At 41.5% G+C, this 22,559-nt stretch overlaps 1 pseudogene; it reads right to left on the reverse strand.

Annotated features, from left to right (window-relative positions):
- Positions 1-22,031: 22,031 nt before the first annotated feature.
- LOC116594542 lies at positions 22,032-22,158 on the reverse strand (annotated as a pseudogene).
- Positions 22,159-22,559: the final 401 nt, after the last annotated feature.

The raw sequence follows: 22,559 nt of genomic DNA on the forward strand, positions 1-22,559 counted from the left end.
GTGCACGTTTTTCTGGAAGGTTAACACAGGGCCAGATTTAGTGGATAACAAGGACCCGGTCCTAGTAGAGCTAATGAAGATTACGATGCTAAAAATTTTGACACATTGACAAAATTCCCTGTAATTTGGAAGATTCATTAAATTAAGCTCCATTTTTCACTGGAAACCTCAAGTTAATTTCCCGATGGTCATTTCCCCAAAAGCTTAATCTCTGCATGTCACCCGGACGTGTGGGGCGAGAAGGACGGCCGTGGTGGTTTAATCTGTGAAAAGTCAATGCCATGTTGTGCTCGGGTGTAGCTCCTCATTCCTGTTCTCTTTCCTGAAAAGTGCAAGGACTGGGTGGCTCAGTAGGTTGAGCGTCCGATTCATGATTTCGGCTCAGGTCACGATCTCGGGGTCCTGGGATCGAGTCTCTTGTTGGGTTCCGCACTCAGTGTGGAGTCTGCTTGAGATTCTGAACTCTCTCTCTCTCTCCCTCGGCTCCTTCCCCTCCCCCCTTTTAAATAAATAAATAAAATCTTTACACAAAGGTGCAATGCTGTTTACTCGCTCATAAGAAATACAAGATACAAAGTATCCATAGAAAATCCTCGTTGATTTTACTATGAATTTTTGCCTCAAATAAAATTTTTATTATGCAGTTAAATAGTAATGATCGTGCTGTTTTTATTGTTCATATTGTGATCATATCTAGTCTGCGAAATTGATGAGAACGTCTGCTGTACCATCTGTTGGGTAATAATGCTGTTCTGAATACGTAGATGGCTTCTTTATAAATGACCGTTCCAGCATTTGGAAAAATTGCATTGACCAATATCCCATCCCCTTTCCTAGTAATGTAGAAGTGATACAGAAAACAGACTCTTATTCTGTCTTTCTTGGACTTCATAGCTTTCCCAATGTGATGGATAATTCAACAAAATAATGTAAGTAAATTAAATGAAGAAAATTCAGATTTTACGCAGGGTTTTTTTTTTTGTTGTTGTTGTTGTTTTAATTAAGCAAGTGACAACTAAAACTCCAGGATGGGGACTGGAAATTATAAAAATATTATAAAAATATTATTAAAAATATTAAAAATAAAAATTATAAAAATATATTCCTTCCATATTAATCTATAATTCTGATGTAACTCCAACCAACCTCTAAATGAATTGTTTTGCGGACCTTCATAAATTTATTTTAAAATACAGCTTAGAAATAACTGGGCAAGGAGAGCTAAGTGAATCTATGAATTTTGAAAGAGAAAAGTAATAAGTAAATTCAGTCTCCCAAAACACTCACGCATGTATGCATACGTGCATACACACACGTACATCCCCCCACTCAGCGAAATGTTCTTTTGTAAGACTGTTTAGAGAAAAATGTAATGTAATGCATATAATTACCATAATATGTTTTAATGTAACACGTGGCTCCCAAAAACACAATAATGACAAAAAATTTCCTTTTAAGATTTTTCTAGTAACAAGACCAAATGTACATTTTCCATGAATAGGCCTAATGTTTGATGACCTCTACCCTAAGGCTGACACATTCATCATGAGGGTATTTGGTATAAAAGAAAGTCGAGTTTTCAGTTGTGAGAGTAGTTAGCGTAGTGTAAACACATTCTTGAGGATGGGAGCTTAACAGTGACGCATTTAAAATTATCACGAAGTCTTGGGGCACCTGGGTGGCTCAATGAGTTAAAGCCTCTGCCTTTGGCTCGGGTCATGGTCTCAGGGTCCTGGGATTGAGCCCTGCATTGGGCTCTCTGCTCAGCGGGGAGCCTGCTTCCCTCTCCCTCTCTCTCTGTCTGCCTCTCTGTGATCTGTGACCTCTGTCAAATAAATAAAATCTTAAAAATAAATAAAATAAAATAAAATAAAATTTCCACTAAGTCTTTCCCAAATACAATGAGTCAGTGAGTTAAGCTTAAACTGTTCAGTCCTACCAAGTTGAGCAGACTGGGTTACTAACTTTGTGATAGATGGACAGCAGGTTTTAGAGAATGTCTTGTAATCAGGAGGACCCCATATAATCAGTCCGGCCTGGAAGTTCTCCTGGTTTCCTCCAAATTGCTTGCATGTATGTACACAACACAGCAAGAACATGCAAGTGCTGTAAAATTACTTCTCCGTAGGTGTACATTTCCTTATTTTAATAAATAAAGGTGTCTGATACCAATTTCTTGACCATGATCTCAAGAGTGAAAACCCAAGGACAGTGGAGTGTGTATTCCATATACTGAACTGTATTTTTATTACATCAGGCTCTTTTGGGCCCAAGAAGACATTAAGAGGGGACAGGCACGGGATGTGATTTACTAATTGGCCACCCTGGCAGTCTGGAATCACACCCAGAAGTGTTTACTCCAGGTTAGGGTTGAGAGGAAGAACTCCTGCCTCGTTACAGGCGGAAACTCATTGAGACCATTTATGTCTTACCTTACAATGGAAGGGAGCTCACACTTTAACAAATCTGAGTAAAGAACATGGTTGGTGGGATGGTTTCATGTGTGATACATACACCATTGGAAATGGGAACTGTAACCATTGATTGACCTAATGGTGGAAAACGCAGATTATAATTTTTTTTTTTTCCCATCTCCTTACTTACCTCTACAGCACCCATTTCTACAGGGTGGATGTCTTCCAACTAAGAGCTGAACATCCAGAAGTCGGCAAGCCCCACCCCCTTTCCCTGGGGACTGGCAGCAGGAAGTGAGGACTATTCCTCGGGCACAGCAGGAAGCAGGGGTGCCTGGAGAGTGGCTGATGGTGAGTAGGGGGGTGGCTGGGGAGGTTTCCAAAGGAGCGAACACAGAGCTGCTGTGTGTTGGGGAAGATCAAGTGGTCCAGGGAAGAGAGCGGGATAGGGCAAAACATGAAGAACTCAGCCATTGCGTGTGGTTGGACCTCAGGCACCTGGCTGAGAAGCTGTGCCCATAACCACCTCTTGTCTCCCCTGCTCTAGGCCCAACCTGCTTTGGCCAATTGACCTGCCTTCCAGCCTGTCAGGGGCTCCTTCCTCTTGGAGGGAGCCTCCCCAAGACAACCCGCCGAGGAGCTCTCTTCCTCCTTAAAGCGACCTTTCAGACCCCACCTGCACCATGAGCACAAGTCAACCCCTGCTTACAATGCCAGCCCCTCACTCCATTCCCCACCCTCAATCCCTCTCTGACTCTACCTTTGATTTTCCTGGAGCATTTGCTACCTTCTCCTGTGTTGTTCTAATTTTTGATTCATTCTGTTGCATATTTGTCTTCACCTGCTAAAATCGAAGCCCAAGGGAGCAGGATCGCTGTCAGGTTTTGCTTACTGATGCACTGCAAACACATCAGTGGTACTGAGCACATAGTGGGTGCATTGCAAACATTAGTTGAATGAATGAACACATTATATAGGTCAGGCTGTCTTCTGAAGATGTAGAAAAACATGGTTTGAAAGCTATTCAGCTCTTCAGCTGGGACGCTTAAGGGAAGTCCCCATACCCACTGTTGTCACAGCAACGCTGCCCTAGTTACTAACTATGATTTGGATGAGGAACTGCGGCTTCAGTGTCCCCGCCGAGAAGACATCTTTCACCACCATCCATGCAAGGACACTCTTGGCTCTTAGCTCCTATCTGTCACTCATTTCTTAGTGCATTTTTGCATAATTGGCAGGAGCCAGGCGGCCAGAGTAGTTTTCTGAGCAGGAAACCTGCAAATGTGGTTTTGCAATCACTGAAAATCAAGACAGAAGGGATTGGAATGGGATGGAGTGCGCCAGTCTCTGTGGTGTCTGTTCTAGAGGACTCTGTTTTATCTAGTGAGCTGGGTCCCTGCTCTGGATGTGCTGTGCTGGTTCTCCTGCTAGGTGTCTCTTCATGTCTGTTCATGTCTGTTTTCTAAGTTAAATTTTATACTAACTCTTGAAGTTTGAATGCATTATTATTAGTATTTTAAAAATAAGAAATCAAAGCTGAAAGAGGTCCTGTCATTTCCTAAGGGAAAGTCATCTCTGCTTCTGTTTATTTGTAATAGGAAAATAGAGTTTTTACCTTATGTCTCCTAATCTGGCTATGAGGCTTTTTGAGGTTCTTGACCAAACAATGCCATGCAGAGCCAACTGACTCTAGGCAGAGTCCTAAAGGTAGTAGAGTTTATTTTGCAAGCATTTAGATGTCCATGGATTGGACTCATCTGTAGGTTTGGTATTGATAAAGGAGAGACAAATAGACCATTAGAAATTGACTTGTTCATTTATAGACCACTCGATATAGAGGTGACACAGCAGGGCAGTGGGGAAAGACTGACTTCTTAGCAAATGGTAACATTTGACTTTTGGTTATCCATGTAGAAAACCAAAACCACGTCCAATCTAATTTCATCCCATCTCACATCACATATAAAAATCAATTCCAGACAGATTAAAGTCTTAGACGTAAAATACAAAACTTGAAATTTTAGAATAATCCAGAGGGAAGTATCAACATAATGAGGAGAAGTATTGGAAAGTATTCTGTAAAAAAATGCACAACATTAGGTAAAATATGGAGACAGTTGATTATAGCCAATTTTAAAAACACTGCTTGGCATAAAAAAATAAAATAAGTCATAAATTAGAAGAAAATATTTGAAAAAAGGGAAATCAACAAGTGTTGATGTATAATGGATAGACGTCTGTGTGTAAATTCATGTGTGTATGCATGTGTGTGTGTGTGTGTGTGTGTAAGAAAATGACAAAGGAGTAAGGACATAAAAGACATAAGGAGGCATTGCATAGGGGATTTCATTAGGGTTTTCTGTGGATCTTAAATTCGCTAATAATACCTAATACCTGACAAGATTTAAAAACCTATTATTTGAATACTCTGGGACTAGGCAAGAATAAGCAAGTTTTGGAGAGGAGTTGAATAGGAGGAAAGTGATGGGTACAGAACACGTTTCCATATTTTTCACCAGCCTCTGCAATGAGGCAGCAGACACCCTGGTCTTATTTGCCCAGGGAGGAATCAGGGAGAAAGGTCTAGAGCAGCCAGAGCAACTGGAGATAGAACCCCAGGAAGGAGGAGGGCAAAGAAGGGATATCTGATTGTGAATATAAGGGCAGGCCAAGGCTCCAGCTTAACTTTGAACCCCATATGCACGGGGCAAACTGAAAACAGCTACAATGGGGGCTGAAATAAAATCTGTGTGTCTTGGGTGACAACAGTGTGATACTCTATACACAAGAGTCTGGTGAGGTCATTGGCTTGCTAAGACAAGAACGCCCACACTCTTCTGAGCAATAATAAAGTGTTCAGAATATACACAACCTGGTGGATACAATTCCAAATTACCTGACCTACAGATATCCAGGAAAATGGGACTTCATCTCAAAGGAAAAGATAATTAATTGATGCCAGGCCTGAGATGACCCCAGGTTGGAATTATCTGATGGTTCTTTATTTACTCTTTCTGGGTTTTATGTAAATTCCACTTAATTAACCTACAGTGTAATGCTAGTTCCAGGTGTAGAATTTAGTGATTTATCACTTGCATATACCAGGTGCCCATTACAACAAGAGCTGTCCTTAATCTCCATCACCTATTTCATCCACCCACCAAACCCTCCCCTCCAGAAACCCTCAGTTTGTTCTCTATGATTAAGAGTCTATCAGACACGAACTTTAAAGCAGTAATAGAACTATGCTTGGTGTGTTAGGAAAAATATACTCACAGCAAAAGAAAGTACAGAAAATGACAATAAGGAAATAGAGAATATGAAAAGGACCAAATGGAAAATGTAGAACTGATAGAGTACCTGTAATAATAAATTCACCAATAACATAATTGAAAATTAGAGTTGACTGAAAAAAAGATCTATAAACATGAAGACAGGTCAATAGGAAATATCAAATTTGAAGATGGAGGAAAAAAAACAAAAACTTGATGGGATCTTAGGGAGTACTGTGTAATAGGAGTCTTAGAAGGAAAGGTGACAGAGAGGAATCTTAGAGCAAAAAGAGAGTGAGAACAAGACAAAAAATATTTGAGGAGATGATGGTCAAAGTCTTCCCATATTTGGTGAAGGATGGAATTGACAGACTCAGGAATTTCAGTGAACCCCAAATAGGATAAAATCAAAGAGAATCATGATGAAGCACATTGTGGACGAACTGCTGCAATTCAAACATAAGGAGAAGACCACAAGAGAAAAATGACAACTCCTGCACAGAGGGAATGATCTCCATCAAGACAGATTTCTCATCAGAAGCTGTGGATGCCATGAAAAGGTGGAAAACACTTTAAACTGGTAGGAGAAGAAACAACACACATGTTACCTCTGAGTCTGATGTCCATAAAAATACCCTTTAAAAATGAAGAACAAATAAAGACAATTTTCAGAAAAAAGTAAGACTCCAGGAATTCATTACCATGAGACCTGCACTATGAGAAATGCTGAACAGAATAGCATGAAAGGAAGGAGAATCATGCCGAGGAAATGTGGGTCTTCAGGAAGAAATGAAACCTACCAGAAATGGGGAATTGGGGGGCAGCCATGAAAGGCATTATTTCCCAATTTCTTTAAGAGCATGCAATTTTTTATTTTTATTTTTTACTTTGTAATATGATTTTTTAAAAATATGATCTTTTAAAGCAAATAACCCTGCATTGTGGAATTTACAAGTACGTATGTAATACATACAATAAGTTGAATATAAAAAATGGCTGGAGAGGATAAATGGGTTCATACAGTTTCATATTTCTGTATTTTACATTAAGGGTGCATCTGAAAAGTTAAGGATGTATACTGTCATTCCTGGAGCAACCATTTAAAAATGCAAATCTGTGCAGCCGGACAGCTAACTTCTTTTTCAAAATAGGATTTCAAAACATATGATCTAAAAGAGGTGAGGAAAGAGGGAAGAGAGAAACAAACCAAAAATACCAGAAGAAATGACAAACAACTTAATAAAATGGTAGACTTAGATCATATCGATAATTACATTAAATGGAGTGGATTAAAACACTCCACTTAAAAGGCAGAGATTATCAGGATAGATAATGAAGTAAGCACCAACTGTTTGCTGTCTATAAAAGATAATTTAAAAATATACAATACTTGAAAGGAAGTAGATGAAAAAAGTATGCTCTCTAAATAATACGCATAAGAGGGCTGGAATTGCTCTATTAGTAGCCAATTGGTCTTGCATTTTCAAGACCAAAATTTTTATCAAACATAAGAAAATTCCAAATTGATCAAAGGATCAATTCATCAGGAAGTCATAGCAAACATATATCTCTCTGTATGTATCTACTCAGAGAACCTCAAATTATATGAAGGAAATATACAAACGCCATTACAGGGAGATACAGGGAATTCCACAAACATAATGGGAGAATAAAAATACTTTCTTTAGCAACTGATAGAACAACTAGACAAAAATTGATAAAGACATAGACACTCTGAATAGATCTATTATTCACCATGTTCTAACTGATACAGAACACTGTGTCCCAAAACTACAGAATATACTTCAAGTGCATGTGGTATGTTCGTCAAGGTAAACTGTATTTTGGGGCATCAAACAAGTGTAGAGAAATGTGAAAATTTTTAAACTAGACAAGAGTTTTGTCTCTGACCTCAGCAGAATTAAAGTAGAAGTCAATAACAATAAGTTTTCTTGAAAACCCCCAAATATTTGGAAAATAGTAGCAACACATTTCCTTTTTTTTAAACTTTTTTTTTTTAAGACTTTTAAGCAATCTCCACCCAACGTGGGGCTAAGAATTTATAATCCCAAGATCAAGGATCACATGCTCTACTGACTGAGCCAGCCGGGTGCCCCCATAAACACCACACTTCTAAATAATCCATAAGCCAAAGGAAAAATCAGAAAGGAATTTAGAAAATACTGAACTGATGATAAGTAAAGTACATTAATATTTGTGGGATGCATGCAGTCGTTATAGGGAAGTTTATAGCACTAAATGTTTACTTAAGAAAAGAAGAAAGGTTCTAAAATTAGTGAACCATGGTTCCACCTTAAGAAGATAGGAAAACAATCGTGAGAACATCATTATTTCCTGGAGAAATAATGGATTCAAAGTACAGTGGGCCACCACCACAAACCCACTGGAATGGGTAAAGTTTAGAACACTGAGTGTTGGCCAGGTAGTAGAGGAAGTGAAACTCATTCTCTCTACGCACAAATGCAAAATGGGACAATCACTTTGGAAATTACTGGATAGTTTCTTAAAAGTCAAATGCCCATCTGTATGTGGAGAAATTGGAAGTGTCACACACTGCTAGTGGAAATAGGAAGCGGCACAGCCACATATGAAAACTATCTTGTCACTCCATCAAAATGTTAAATAGAAAGATGGAACACAAGCCATCAGTTCCACTCCTACCTAAATACTCATGAAAAAGGAAAATGGGTCCACACAAAAATATTCACGTAGCATTATACAAAGTAGCCAAGATAGGAAGCAACCAAAATGCCTATCAACTAAAGAATGGATAGATGAAATATGGTATAGCCATTGTTTGGGAACATTATTAGGTCATGAAAAGGAATGAGGAAAGATACTTCTTATGGGACAGATGAAACTGGCAAATACTATCCTAAATGAAGAAGGTATGAAATATCACAAATTGACCACATATAATTCCATTTGTATGAGATATCCTGAATAGGCAAATTAACTATAGAGACAGGAATGGACTGGTGGTTGCCTGAAGTTGGGGGGAGTGGGCGCGATGTTTTTGGAGTGATGAAAATATAAAATTGATGGTGGTGATATTTGCCAATTTTGTGCATATAAGAACAAAAAACAATTGAACTGTATAGTTTAAATGGGTGAGTTAATACGTTGTGTGAGTTACATCTCCATAAAGATATGGTGATTTCTAATTGAGAAATACCTCTTTGTTCTTGGTTCCCCATCTCATTCCTTGAACCCCAGGAGAACCAGCCATGTGACTAGAAGGTTGGAACTTCTATCTCCATTCTCCAAACTCCAGGGAAGGGAGAGTGGCTGGAGGATGAGTTAACTATCAACAGCCCATAATTTGATCAATCACGCTTGTGTGATGAGGTCTCCGTAACACACCAAAAGGATGTGGTTTGGAGCTTCCAGGCTGGTGAACATGGAGGGGCTCGGTGGGGGGGAGTGCACTGGAGGGACAGGGAGAATGTGTCCTGTCCCCATGCCTTGCCCTGTGCATCTTTTCCATCCAGCCGTTCATGAGTTGTATCCCATGTAATAAGCTGGTAATTTAGTTGGTAAATTTTCCCGAGTTCTGTGAGCGTTCCTAGCAAGTCATCAAACCTGAGGGCGAGGGGATTGTGGGAAACTCCACAATCTATAGCAAGCCAGAAGCACAGGTAACAGCTCAGGCTTGCATTGGTGTCTGGAGTGGGGTAGTCTTGTGGGACTGAGCCCTTAACCTGTGGGATCTGATGCTATTTCTGCGTAGACCGTCTCAGGATTGAGTTACAGTGTAGGACACCCAGTCAGTGCTTGCGGAGAACTATAGACTTGCATGGGGTGTGAAACACACCCACAGACATGGGGTACCGAAGTGGTCTGAGTGTGGAAAAACAGATGTTCCTTTCCGCTTTGCTAGGAAACATGTCCATCTACCACACAGCCCAGCCCTGCCACGTTTAGGTATTTGCTGAAGAAAGGTAACACATGGCCACACAAAAGCATATATATCAAAACAAATACTGTATTCACAATAGCCCCAAATTGGAAACCATCAATGTCCATCAAGGTATGAAAAGATAAACACAAAGTGGTGTATTAATATTTTTAAGATTTTGTTTATTTGAGAGAGAGAGACAGAGAACACACGTAGGGGGAGGGGCAGAGGGAAAGGAGAAGCAGACTTCCTGCTCAGCGTGGAGCCCCGTGCGGGGCTCAATCTCAGGACCCTGAGATCTTGACCTGAGCCAAAGGCAGATGCGCAACCGACTGAGCCCAGCAGTAATAAGAAGGGATGATAAGCCACAGTAATGGACATAAACCCTAGAATGATCCTTCCAACTGAAAGAAGCCAGACACCAAAAGATGCGTCATGTGTGATTCCTGTAAACCAGTCTGTGGTGATTGTTGAAGGAAGTCAACCGATCCAGACGGAGAAGTCTTTTGGGAGAGCTGAGATGCTCTGTACCGTAAGCGGGAGCCGTTTCGGGACTGTAGACAACTCTCCGAAGTCACTGAAATGCACCCTTTCATTGAGGGCCATGAAACCACATGTGGAAATAGGTTCACTCTCATTAGTGACTAGTGAGATACACATCCAATTAAAAGGGGATTTTTCTTCTGACCAGATTGGCAAGAATAGCGAGTTCCACAGTAGCGGTCCGAGAAAACACACGCGGGCCCTCGGAAGGCTGTATACAAACAGGCAGCTGCAGGGCTCGTAAGAGCAAAAAGATAAAAACCAGTACGTTCAAATGTCCACTTTTAGGCAAATGTAAAATAGATCTGGAGCTTATGTAAATGGTAAATACATACGCGAATGAAAGTGAGCGGAACACCTGTTCATGTAGCCACATGCATGTTCTCCAACACCGGACGTTAGACAAAAAACAAACTACGTAGAGTAGAATTCCATTTACATAAACTCCAAGAACATCCAAACAAAACAACATACTGTTTAGGGGTGCGGAACACATCTGGAACAACTTCAAGTATAAATACTACAATGATGAACACAGAATTTGAGATGGGGGTTACTTGTGGGAGTCTGGAGTATGTGAGGTGGAGGGTGAGAAGGGTCTGTCTTCCAAATTCTTTGGTCGTGTTTCCCTGGTGACCTCGGGTAGAGTACACTTGGGGATTCCTTTACCATTATTCTTATTATTCTTTAAACACACATATACCAAGTATGTTAGATGAGGGTTTTTTGTTTTTGTTTTTGTTTTTTAGTTTATGGAAAAACAGACATGAGAAATAAAATTCAACAGTTTTATATCCTTGTTTTGGAGAGGCGGTCCAGTACAAAAAGGTGTTTTTAATAAAGCAGGCATCATGGACAGAAAGCTACACTGGGATCATGAAGAGTGCTTGATTATATACTGTGTGTGTGTGTGTGTGTGTGTGTGCAAAAAGGAAATCTAGCTATCTTAAAGCAGCCTCAGAAAACGTATTATGCCAACAAAAAGAAACGAGAAAACATCCAATACTGAATATATGAAACATGAGCAACTTACAGATTTGATGAAAGAAAAAAGATCTAGGAATATTTGACCTATCATCGACGTAGGAAAATATTCAGATAGGCTGAAAAATATTCAGATAGGTTGGAAATGTGCAGGTACATGGGGCAAAAAGAAAGCAAATGAATGAAAATGAAATTGTAAAGGGAAATACAATTTGATTCAAGACAATCATAAGAGACAAAAATGTAATATACTGGAAAAATGAATCAGAAGACAGGATACTTAGGAACGATAAGGCTGAAAAATTCAGGGAGCAACTGTTGATGAAATTTTAAGGAAAATGGAATTTATTCAGAGATTTTAACACATTTATTGGGAAATTTTCAACTCAAGTGTACAAAAAATGTCTAAAACATACTAATAATGCAATTTACAGCAGTTTGATGTTTGCGGGTAGGTGTGCATGTGTAGGTGTGCACATATATGTGTGTACATGTATGTCTTGTATATAACTTTACAGATCAAAATAGAAATCCACCTTCTGCAGCCCATCTGGAACATTTACCCGAAAAAGATGATGCAGTAAGCTACTCTGCATATCTTAATACCTCTCTAGGGGGAAAATAACAGTCCAAGCTTACTACGAATACAGTCAAATTAGAACTAGATAATAAATGAAGCTAGAGAAAGACCCTTGTTCCAAAAAGCTAAAATTGTACTATGAAAACACTCCTAGGATTAAAGAGGAAATCGTAAGAATAGTCCAGAAAAGTTGAATGACCGAGCGCAGCACATATGAAAATGTGAGGGGCAGGGAGAAACATGGCTCAGACGGAAGGTTCTACATTTAACTGTGCACGCAGGGAAGGCTGAATTTTCTACTCAAGAAGCCAGAATAAAAAAGGAGAATCGTGAGGACAGAAGTCTCTAAAACAGATCTACTACGAAATCGGAGTCTCTGTAAAGGTGAATAATTGAATCTCCATTAGGGGTTCTGAGGAGAGAGAGAAAATGCAAGCAGAAACCTGGAGGGAGAAAGAGAGAATTGCAGTCACCAAAGGGTGGTTAGCCAAGAATGCAAGAAAACTGTAAAATTCCAACCTCAGAAAGTCGATGAGATCATTTATCTCAAGCACTGCAAGACGAGAGCCGCAGTATAATCTCCACAGATGAAGAAAGTACATTCAAACGTATTTATTTATATATTTAAAATTTCTCCCAACGTTAAGGAGTGTTCTTCATTCATTCGGTCGGTATGTCCCGAGCGCCTGTACTCAGTTCTAGGCATTCTGTCTGCACTGAACTAGAACTTGGATACAATCCTTCTGTTTTCATGTCAATATGCATGCCAAGGGATGGGGAGGATAGTGCACCCATTTATAACCATTATGTAAACCCTAATGAATTGGCAAGTTCTAGAACTGCCTCCCATTCCTTCACATGATGATTTCACGGGGTTTGTTTTGTTTTTGTGGTTTTTTTTTTTTTGTCATCTTTAGGAAGAGCAGCAGCCTTAGCACAGGGACCGACTGTCGATGCAGAACCCTGACGCGAAGATCCAGTTCTCAGATGAGCTGCACAGCGACTGGCTTCCCCTTCCAAAGGGGAGACAGCTTGTGTGCGTGAGCGTCGTCTGCGACTGACCTTTCCTTTCCTTGGAGAAGACCCGGGAGGCTTTCCCAGACAGGTTCTCTGTATTTCCTGAGATCAAAAGTGGCTCAAATCTAAATTTTTTTTTTTTGCAGGTGCTAAATAAAATCAAGATGAAGTTAAACAGATGGTCACACCTCCCTCTTCTCATGTCAGTTAGTCAGCCTGATTAAAATGGTCATTCTTCCAAAACTTGTGTATCTTATGCAAATGCATCAAATATTTCCACAAACCATATGGCCGGTATCCTAACTTAAGCATGAGTAGATTTCTGTGAAAAGTTGGTTTTGGCACCCACTCTAAGAATACACTCTTAGAGGCTCTCAAAGGAATTCTGATGAGTTGTTTTTGTTTTTGGTCTACACCTATAAGATGTGGAAACTTTTATTCGGAGTATTAAAAATATTGTCATAATACCAGAAATATTAATAAGAAGCAATCTGTAATCTGTACCCTCCAGAGTAACTCACTGGGCACTTGACAAAAGTGAAGGGCTTACGGCGTGCATAACCAATTTACATGTTAGCCTTCACTGAATTTTTAAAAAGTCTTAATGACTTAAAAATCGTTATAATTCTTTTCCTTTGCTTATTTAATCTGAATTTAACCAAACCCCATTCTTCGCAGGGATTTCTGTTGAACAAGCAGGTCTAGCGTTTTGAGCGAACGAGTTGTCAGTTTACAGTTTCTGCTTACGTGGCCGACATCTCCTTGCCAGGAGCGAAGTGTACTGGTCATCCTGGTCCAGGGCAGACAAAGCTGTGAAAGTTTGAGAGTAAAACCGCCTCTACCCCCTTCCTTCTCAAACTACAAATGCATAATCGCCTGCTTCGCAGACACTTACCTGTGTGATTATTATGCACACCCAGGGAAGAATATGTCACCATCTGACAACTGGTTTCATCCGATTAGCCTATTTTAATATTCTAGATCACTTTAAATCTAAAGAGCTTTGGAAGAACACCAAGAGCTCATAATATGCTCCAATTTGGAACATAAATTTATTCAGCACCTGTGAACATAGCTTGAATTGGCATTGTTTAAAAAAAGTCCACTCCATTAAATCTATTTGGAACGACTTTGAAATAATTTTGGGGTACCAAACAGGGACTCGTTGAGTAAGTAAAGTGAATTTCTGCTTAGCCCCTTCAAACAGGCTGGTGGGGGAGACAGGCTATGAGTTCAGACTGTGGGAGTCCTAGCCCCACTAGCCATTCTGGACAATCCCTTGAGGGTTTGAGGTCTTGGTTTCCACGCAGTTAGGGGGATAATGAGATCTCCTTTTAGGGAGAGTTTGTGAGAATTACACTACATAACTTCCATATGTAAAGAACTCCCAACAAATGCTTTTGGAGTTCAGTAAATTCCCCTTGTCTGAGGATTATTGATAAAATACTTTAATAATTGACCATTCGTGGAACACTTATTCCATACAGGGAAGACGTGAAAATAGCAGACATTTCTTGGGCGGGGGGGATGTTGTCACTGATTCATCGTTTTAGATTTCTCAACATCTTTTCAAGACGTTGATGAAAGTGGCTGCCCATGTTTAGAAAATTCTTAAGCAAGATCTCTGTTGTATGGGGATATTCTTGATGATCAGGTTAATTGAGACTGTCAAATTCTCTCTTAATTGCTCTGAAATTAAATTACCAATGAATCCCCAGGCAAAGTAAATGTTTAGTTATTCACACAAACATAGGTCACGGGTTCAGTCTCCTCTTGGCACCCCGGTACGTATCCCTCATTTGATGGAATTATAAATATGCTCCCATTTAAAGTGCGGAAAGGTTAATTACTGGTCCTTCTTAATTCAAAATGTGTGATTTTCAAAAAATTCTATATTTAATTGAATATTTTACCAAAGTAGTTTTAAAAATGTTTTATAAAATACGCCCCTAACATATGAGGAACATTCTGTAAGGTCCAGTCGTGTTAACTAACCAAGTCGTCAAACTTACTTCCCCTGCGGTTACTTTCCAAGGATTCCGAAATAGAAAATTTTGCACCCTCCAAGTGCACCCAGTGGTGCAGAAAAGAATGCAGAAAAACTGCTTTTCAATTTACTCATTTTCTTTTCTTTTTCAAGATTTTATTTATTTATTTGAGATAGAGAGAGCGCACAGGAGTGGAGAGGAAGGCCGACGGAGAAGGAGAAACTGACTCCCCGCTGAGCAGAGAGCCAGAGAAGCAGGGCTCAGATCGTGACCTGAGCCTAAAGGGGACACTGAATGACTGAGCCACCCACGTGCTCCTACTCATTTTTTCTATCTTCCTCATCTCTGAGTAAGGTTCTACAGTGTGATTTCTATCACATAAATTATCATCTGAACAAGAGAAGATTCTTCTGTTGGTCGTATGTCAAGTCATGGATTCCTACCATCACACAGATCCTGTATGGGGCCCAAATCTCTGGAGTTACTTCTGCTTTAAAGATTATAATCTGCTTTTCCTACTGGGGCTAAACCAGATGGCTCACTTTATACACACACTGTTACCATGTAACTGATGCAGTCAATGTAATGGGGTGTTTTCTCCTAGGGTGTTATGTTTGGAGGTGGGACGCTCCTAGTTCAGGCTGTTATAACAAAAATATCACAGGCTCGGCAGCTTATAAGGGCAGAAACTTATTTCTCATGGTTTTGAAGCCTGGAAGTCCTAGATCAGGCTGCCAGCATGACCGGATTCCAGCGGGAGCCTCTTGTAGGCTGCTGAGGACCATCTTCTCATTCCAGAGGGTCGAAAACAGTAAGAAGAAGACAAAGACTCTCCTGATTCTTATAGGGGCAGTAATCTCATTCATGGGGCTCTGACTTTACGTCTGCATCTAATCCTAGTTACCTCCCCAGGGTTCCACCTCCAAATACCATCACATTGGTGTTTTTGACATAGGACTTTTGGGGGGACGTGAACATCCAGTCCATAGCAAACACCTTTCAACCACAGCAGTCATATGTTCTGTTAAACCATCAAGCCATTGTCCCTTTACATCATTCACTGGCCATCAGCGGCGATCAATAATTCTAGTCATCCAATTTGTACGGCTACACAGACAGACCAAACGCACTGTGAGCTAGAATAGGTGTGAATTCAAAAATCTCCTGTCGTGGGCTGGTTGGACACCGTGGGAATGATATTTCTGGGGGACCCAAGAAACCAAGAGGCAGATTTGGGGCTCTATGTTCCACATAATACAAAAGCGATGTGATGGAAACAGAGGAGTGAAGGCGGTGTGCACGGATGACTCGATCTTCCAGAAAGAGTGGAGGCTGGCCTGGGGACCTCAAGGATACGCTGTCATCAGTTCATCTCCTCTTCAGTTTAGTGGGTCACTTTTTCACTTACCTGAGGCTCCTAGACTGAGTATTCCTTCTGCATCGGGAGCCCAGAGCGCCCCCTGAGCATACCAGCCATCTCCGTCCACAGTTGACTTAGATGAATTTAGCATCCCTAAGAGTGCCAGACTCAGGTTCCCAGCTAACTGGGAGGCTGACTCAGCCTACCAGCCCCCTGTCGATTTTCCAAATGATTTCCATGTTGTCATCAACCGATCCCAGTCTTCTCAGACTTTGGAGGCTCCAAAATGCACTTTCCAGCTCAGGCGTAACCTGAAAGCCAACGTGTGCACTTGGCCGCTGTCCCCCACCAGGGACTCTAATCGTTACATTTAGCTTCATGGGAAACAGGGATGTGTGCTTGTGATGGGACTGGGGGCCACCCGTCATCATCAGGGCTGCGGGCATGTACATTTTTAGAAACCCCTGGACCCATGATACAGGAAGATATCCACTTGGGTCTTTCAGACTGGTGCACGCATGTCATGGGACATTTTCTCCGCTTCCTGAGATAGAGCCTTAACCCCTCTTCCAGAACCTAATGGCAAATATGTGACTTGCATTTGGACGGTCAGGCTGGAGGATTTCCTAACTCCATTTTGGTAACATGTGGTAACATGAGTCATAGATTTTGCAGGCTAGGACCTTGGGATGGTAAGTGGCGTTAATAACTCCAGTCAGCACTCCAGATCTCATGACCGAATCAAGAAAGGACTCCTCACGCCTTTAGAATGTTGAGCACAATAGCAGGTTCATGCAAAATAGATACGGTTCAGAGTAGGCTTTTACTGAACTGGGGTGAACATTTGGTGTGTTTGGCTGCAGTTGGAAGTTAACCTTTACCCTATAGAACCCAGAGCGGGAATCCGGTTTCTAAGTGCGCCTGCTTTTCTGCGTTAATGAGATCATGACGACTACTCCCGCCTTTTTTTTTTTTTAATGTCAAGAATAATAAGTTGGTTTGGGGGTGAGCAGCAATTTTAATCATTACTGAACTCTTCTTCCTCTTCTCCTTCTGCTCCTCCTGTCTTTTTGCCTTAAATTTACTGTGTAAATGTTTGGGAACCTGAATTCCAGACAACAATACTTCACTATCTTCTGTTCCTGATCCTAGATACTGGTCTACATAACGAATCCTGACTTGTGAGACTGTCCCCTCTGGGCTGAGTCTACACCCACAGAGGCCATCTCTTTCTACATGGCTTTGGATTTGTCTGGCCTCTTATGGGATTTATTACCTTGTCCTTTTTATCATTCGTCTGCATGTTTTACCCGTCCCTGCCTTCCATGTGGCTCTTTGATGTCTTCACCAAGACGGCCTCTTAGGGCAGCCCCAGTAGCTCTCATTTCCCATAAAGACCCCTCCCTGCTTGCAGATCTTCCTCCCTGACCCCTTCACTGACTCCTGGGCACCGTCGCATCCCTGCAGAATAATCAACATACCGATTTCCAGGAGAGCCCAGTAACAGCTACAAGGATGGAATTCACATGTAGGCAAATCCGCCCAGAGGAAGAAGATATTCAAGATGCTTGTAGCCTTCTGTGGCCAGCAACTGGATATGGCCTCACTGCTTCCCTGCAGCCCCTCGACCCCTGCTGCCAGAAGTGCTTTCACATCCAGACTCTGGACAGAGGTTCTGAGTAGAGGAGCCCAGTGGCTCAGGGTCTGGCTTCCTCTGTGCCCCATGCCTGCTAGATGGTGCCTATCCTCCCATGAAGCCCCCTCTCCTTTCCCAGCTGGGTCCTGTCTTGTGGTCGGTCTGGTCTCCAAATCTAGGGCTTGGCTCCTTTTTCCTGCTCTCATCACTCTGAGGACCAGAGTCCTGACCCCAAGCCCCGTCCCATGACTGGACCCTGATGTCCTTGAGTGGCCAGCCCTCCCCTGCAGACTTGACCTAACCATATCCATTCATTGGGTTGTTGCAAGCAAAGGTTGAGGAAGACCCCGAGAGCAGGCGTCGCACAGTGGAACGTGGGTCGGGGTCGGTAAAGAGCAGTGGACTTTCCTTCTTTCTGCCCCCCGTTGGGACCTCCTCTCACTGTGTCATGTCATAATGGCGGCTCCAGGCTTTTCGTGATTTCGCTGAATAATACTCCGTCATCTGGATTTACCCATTCACTTACTGAAGGATATTTTGGTTGCTTCCAAGTTTTGGCAATTATGAATAAAGCGGCTAGAAACATCTCTTTCATTTGAAAAGATCTTTGCAGCCGAATGCAGGTGGTATTTAATTCTTTACATCGCTCCCGACCCCCAATTCCCAGGCACGTTCTCTTCTGCCTGGGAATGCTGCCACTTGGGCTTCAAGCATCAGAAAAGAAAACCTAATAAGGAAAGCGATTGTGGAGGGCTCCTGACGAACGGGAGGGGTGATCCTGTTTCATTTGTCTTGGAGGATGGGGTTCTCCTCCGAGGCCCCGGGGACATCGCCCCCCGCCCCCATCCCCAGCCGGGTGCTGGGCCCCACTGGAGAAATGCTTGCAGCACCCTGTCTACCCCTGGGTGTGACACAGGTGCAAGTGTTCGGATCTTGGGGTGTCCCCCAGGACTATTTGACAGCTAACACACAGTAGTTATCAGTGGGTGTGTCTCTGTTTGTGTAAATGCATAAGATCTACGGATGGTTTTGTTTTTACTTCTTTTCAGATTGGAAGAGGAACTTTTACCAGGTGCCCTCAGAGGACGCAGATTTGCAGCCTGGCAGTGTGTCCTGCTGAGCTGCTGCTGCTCACTCCCAGGGTCATGGCTAGTCCGCGAGGATGGCTGGTCTCTCCCACTGCTGTCCCTTGTCCCTTGAGAATCTGTGAAATGTGTTATTTGTTTCACTTCCCCCAGACTAAGCACGATTCCGTCTTTTAAAAATATGAACCCATGAATATACGATCACTGTTGACAACTTAGAAAAAAATAATAGAGGTTTAAAAAAAGATCACCCCAAACCCACCATCCTGCTCTGATATGATAACCAATCTGCAGCTCTGTATCTTTGCAAAATGGGGGTCATGCCTGTCTTTTGTGTCAATTGGCACTGACTCCTGGTATGGTCGTGCTCATAATATTAATTATTTTCATTCTCTGCAAGAAAACAATTGCTTGGTTTCTCTAAAAGACTTGTAGTTTCCCTCCTGAAGCTACAAAGAAAAGCTGTAAATAAATTAATCTTGAAAAGTTTGGTGTAAAGTGCCAGCATTGTCTGATCACTCTCAGATAACTGGTGGGCTAGTTGGCCGGCTGTTTTCATGTTCTCGCATTTGCCTCTCTCCCTCAGAGGGAGGAGGGGGCACTGATACCATAGTTCCAGTGGATATCATTAATTGTCTATTAGAGGTGAAAGAAAGGTATACATTCCGAAACCACTAGTGCTTTAATTGAAGAAGAAACATTTGAGCAACTCTTATGTATAGAAGACACACCGTACGTTCTTAAAATAAAACAAAGCGAATCTTGCTCTAAATTTCTCTTCTTCTCTTCTGGAAGCCCATTATATTTATATTTGGCTCTCCTTTTACCTGTCAGCAGGCATGAATGTACATTCCAAGTGTGCGCTGAGCTGTTGGATAATATATATATATATATATATATATATATCACATTTAGGAAAAGAATAATACTCATAGGAAATTCTTTTCCTTAAAAGGGAAATTGTATATACGCACTTTCTCGCCACACACCTCTACTAATAGGCATTTCCAGGTCTGCTTCAGAATCTTTGACAGTCTTCTGGTGTCTATATATGGTTTGACTAAAGTCAGAGGCAAAGTTTCTCTTTTTTTTGGAGAACGTTGCTGCAGGGAAAGACCCAGAAGTACAAACCAGCATTGTCATCCACACTTTCTGGGAAGACAGCTGTCTGTCCTTAGCAGAGGGGACGTCTTTCTTTCCTTTTCTTCCCACTGTTTCTTCCATTTAGCAGCAGATCTGACCATCACAAGACTTTTGTTTTGTTTTGTTTTTGGACATACCTGTTTGGGGGAGTTTTTATGGGTATTTTTTAAGTAGTACCAATTGTCATTTTTTGAAAACAACTTTGATCAGAGCACCTAAACCACCGCTTAGGTCAATATTACTCTCTGAGAAGGAATTCGGGATACTCCTGGGATGTGTGTTCCCGGTGTACTGGGCAGAATTCTCTAACTGGCTTCACGGAAAGTCCAGCTACTTTCTTTTTCTTAAGTGCCTCACTCTTATTTGCATGGGGGGCAGAAAAGCCTGAGAGCTGTAGACTCATCTTCTGCAGGTAAATTCTCATGTGAAAATTTAGAATTTACTGTGGTTGCCTGTTGCCCTTAGTGAACCTCTAAGGGAAGGAGACGCTGACGTTTTTATCCAGTTTGGAAGGCGTGTACATTCTGGGATCAGCAGCTGTGAAGACCCGCCAGTCCCGAAAATGACCAGGGGTCCAGGCAATCCCTGAGCAACCTGTGTGCTCCTCTCTGCTCCTGGATGTGGGGAGCCACGACATTCCCACCAAAGTGAGTTGCCCCTGAAAGGAGTCCACAACTTCTGAGTATCTGCTTGGTGATATCCATCCGTCTTTCACTTTGCATAGTTGGAGGTCAAAATACCCACTTGCCAATTCTGCCCATATTGCACCGCCTCAGAACCGAAGAAAGATGGATAGTGCTAAGTGTTATCAGAGGAAAAGCAGCAAAGTGATATTCAGTCCTGCTCACATACTTATTTTCCTTGATCTTAATTTAAGAGACCTGTACATTCAGTTTCATTCACTCCTATTTTATTGTATTTCTCTCATATATTAAGTATTCCTTACAAATACTTTGTTCGTAAAAATGGTAGGGTTAACTAATCAGCAAATGAACACAATAATCCTAATTGATATTAACAACAGCATTGCTTTATTATCATAAGAAATGACAGTAGTTTTTGATTATTCAAATGTGTGGAGCTTTAGATATGCTATTGTTAAGAATGACCTATAGGGACACTGTCATAAATAAGGTATAAAACTCAGCCAGCCACTGTCCCTGACATTAATGTTGCATCGGAGGTCAGGAAGCCTTTAGTCCTTCCTATGAATTTTTTTTTCTTCTGCATTTCTTGGAAGAGAAGATCCTGTCTCCTATCGAATGGTTGTAAGAACCTGTACTATCTGCTTCAGGAAAGGGCTTCTATATATGACCCTGGTTGGTGCCTCTGGGGTCAGAGAGTGAACCCTTCAGAGCTATGGACATATTGTGTGACTATATGCGCCTGCTTGTTAATACACCTCTGTGTGCATTTTTATCTATAGATCTCTACCTGTTGCTATGTCTGCTTATCTATCTATCTATCTATCTATCTATCTATCATTTCTGGAAGAAATTTACCTAAAATCTACATACATTAAAATGATGAAGCGTCTAGGCTATAAGAATATGCTCATTGTAAACATATGAAAAAAATATAAAACATTACTGTCTGGACATTGGACAACTGGCAGCCTGTGAAAAGAGAAACAAACAAGGTGAGCCCTAGAATTGCCTCAGATCAGCCTGGAGGCATGACCTGACCCTACCATGCAGGGAGAGGAAACTGAAGTGAAGTTTGGAGATCTGGCTGCATTGAGGAAACTTGAGAGTGGCATTTAGGAGGCCAAGGTGGCTACAGTACGAAGGTAGAGTTCTTGTAGACGAGTTGCACAAAGCGAGTTGCTGAGATCTCCAGTGGGTCTTCTCTAACCTCTGGTCAAGAACTGACTTACACAGTCCTGAGTGGGGGGAACCACATGCAGGTAGCAGGAGACTCAACATCCCTGGACCTTGCTCAGGGCCGGTAAGAGCATGTCCTCCACCAGTCAGAGTGCAACACATGCATAAGACATGGAGTGTTGATTTGAGTCCAAAGAAGGGCCACACCTTAATTGTGGGGCTAACAGTCCTAGCACAAAGGCTGTTCTTGACCTGGCCTGTCAAGGCTCACAAGTGATTAAAATGACTGCAGTAACTTAACTGCATGCCAGAATGAAGGCATATGCTCTTTAATTAGCAATAATTGTGCCTCAGATAAACCTTATTGGCTACAATATTACCACTGCGCAAAGCTGGCATATGCTCTTCAAAGGAATACAACAGAATCCAGCAGTTGACAATGTGAAGTTCTCAATGTCGGGCAACAATGAAAACTTACCAGGCATAGAAAGAATAAGAACAATATGAGTCATTATAGGAGAAAAATTAATCAGTAAAAATAAACCTTGAAATGACGGAGTGGATGGAAGTAGCAGAAAGATCCTAAAATAGTTATTACTAATCTTAAAAATATGTCAGATCATGTAAAGGAAAAGATGGGGACGATGAAGAGAAAGCGAGAAGATTTAAAAAGATCTAATTGGAATGTCGAAGGATGAAAAACTGCAGCATTTAGAAGCCAGTCTGCAGAGGTGGGAACATAGTACTTCTGTATCTTCCCAATTAGGGCTACAAATCGTAATCTGGACAGAACAA

Source organism: Mustela erminea, chromosome 6 (genome assembly GCF_009829155.1).
Source record: "Mustela erminea isolate mMusErm1 chromosome 6, mMusErm1.Pri, whole genome shotgun sequence".
Lineage (NCBI taxonomy): Eukaryota > Metazoa > Chordata > Mammalia > Carnivora > Mustelidae > Mustela > Mustela erminea.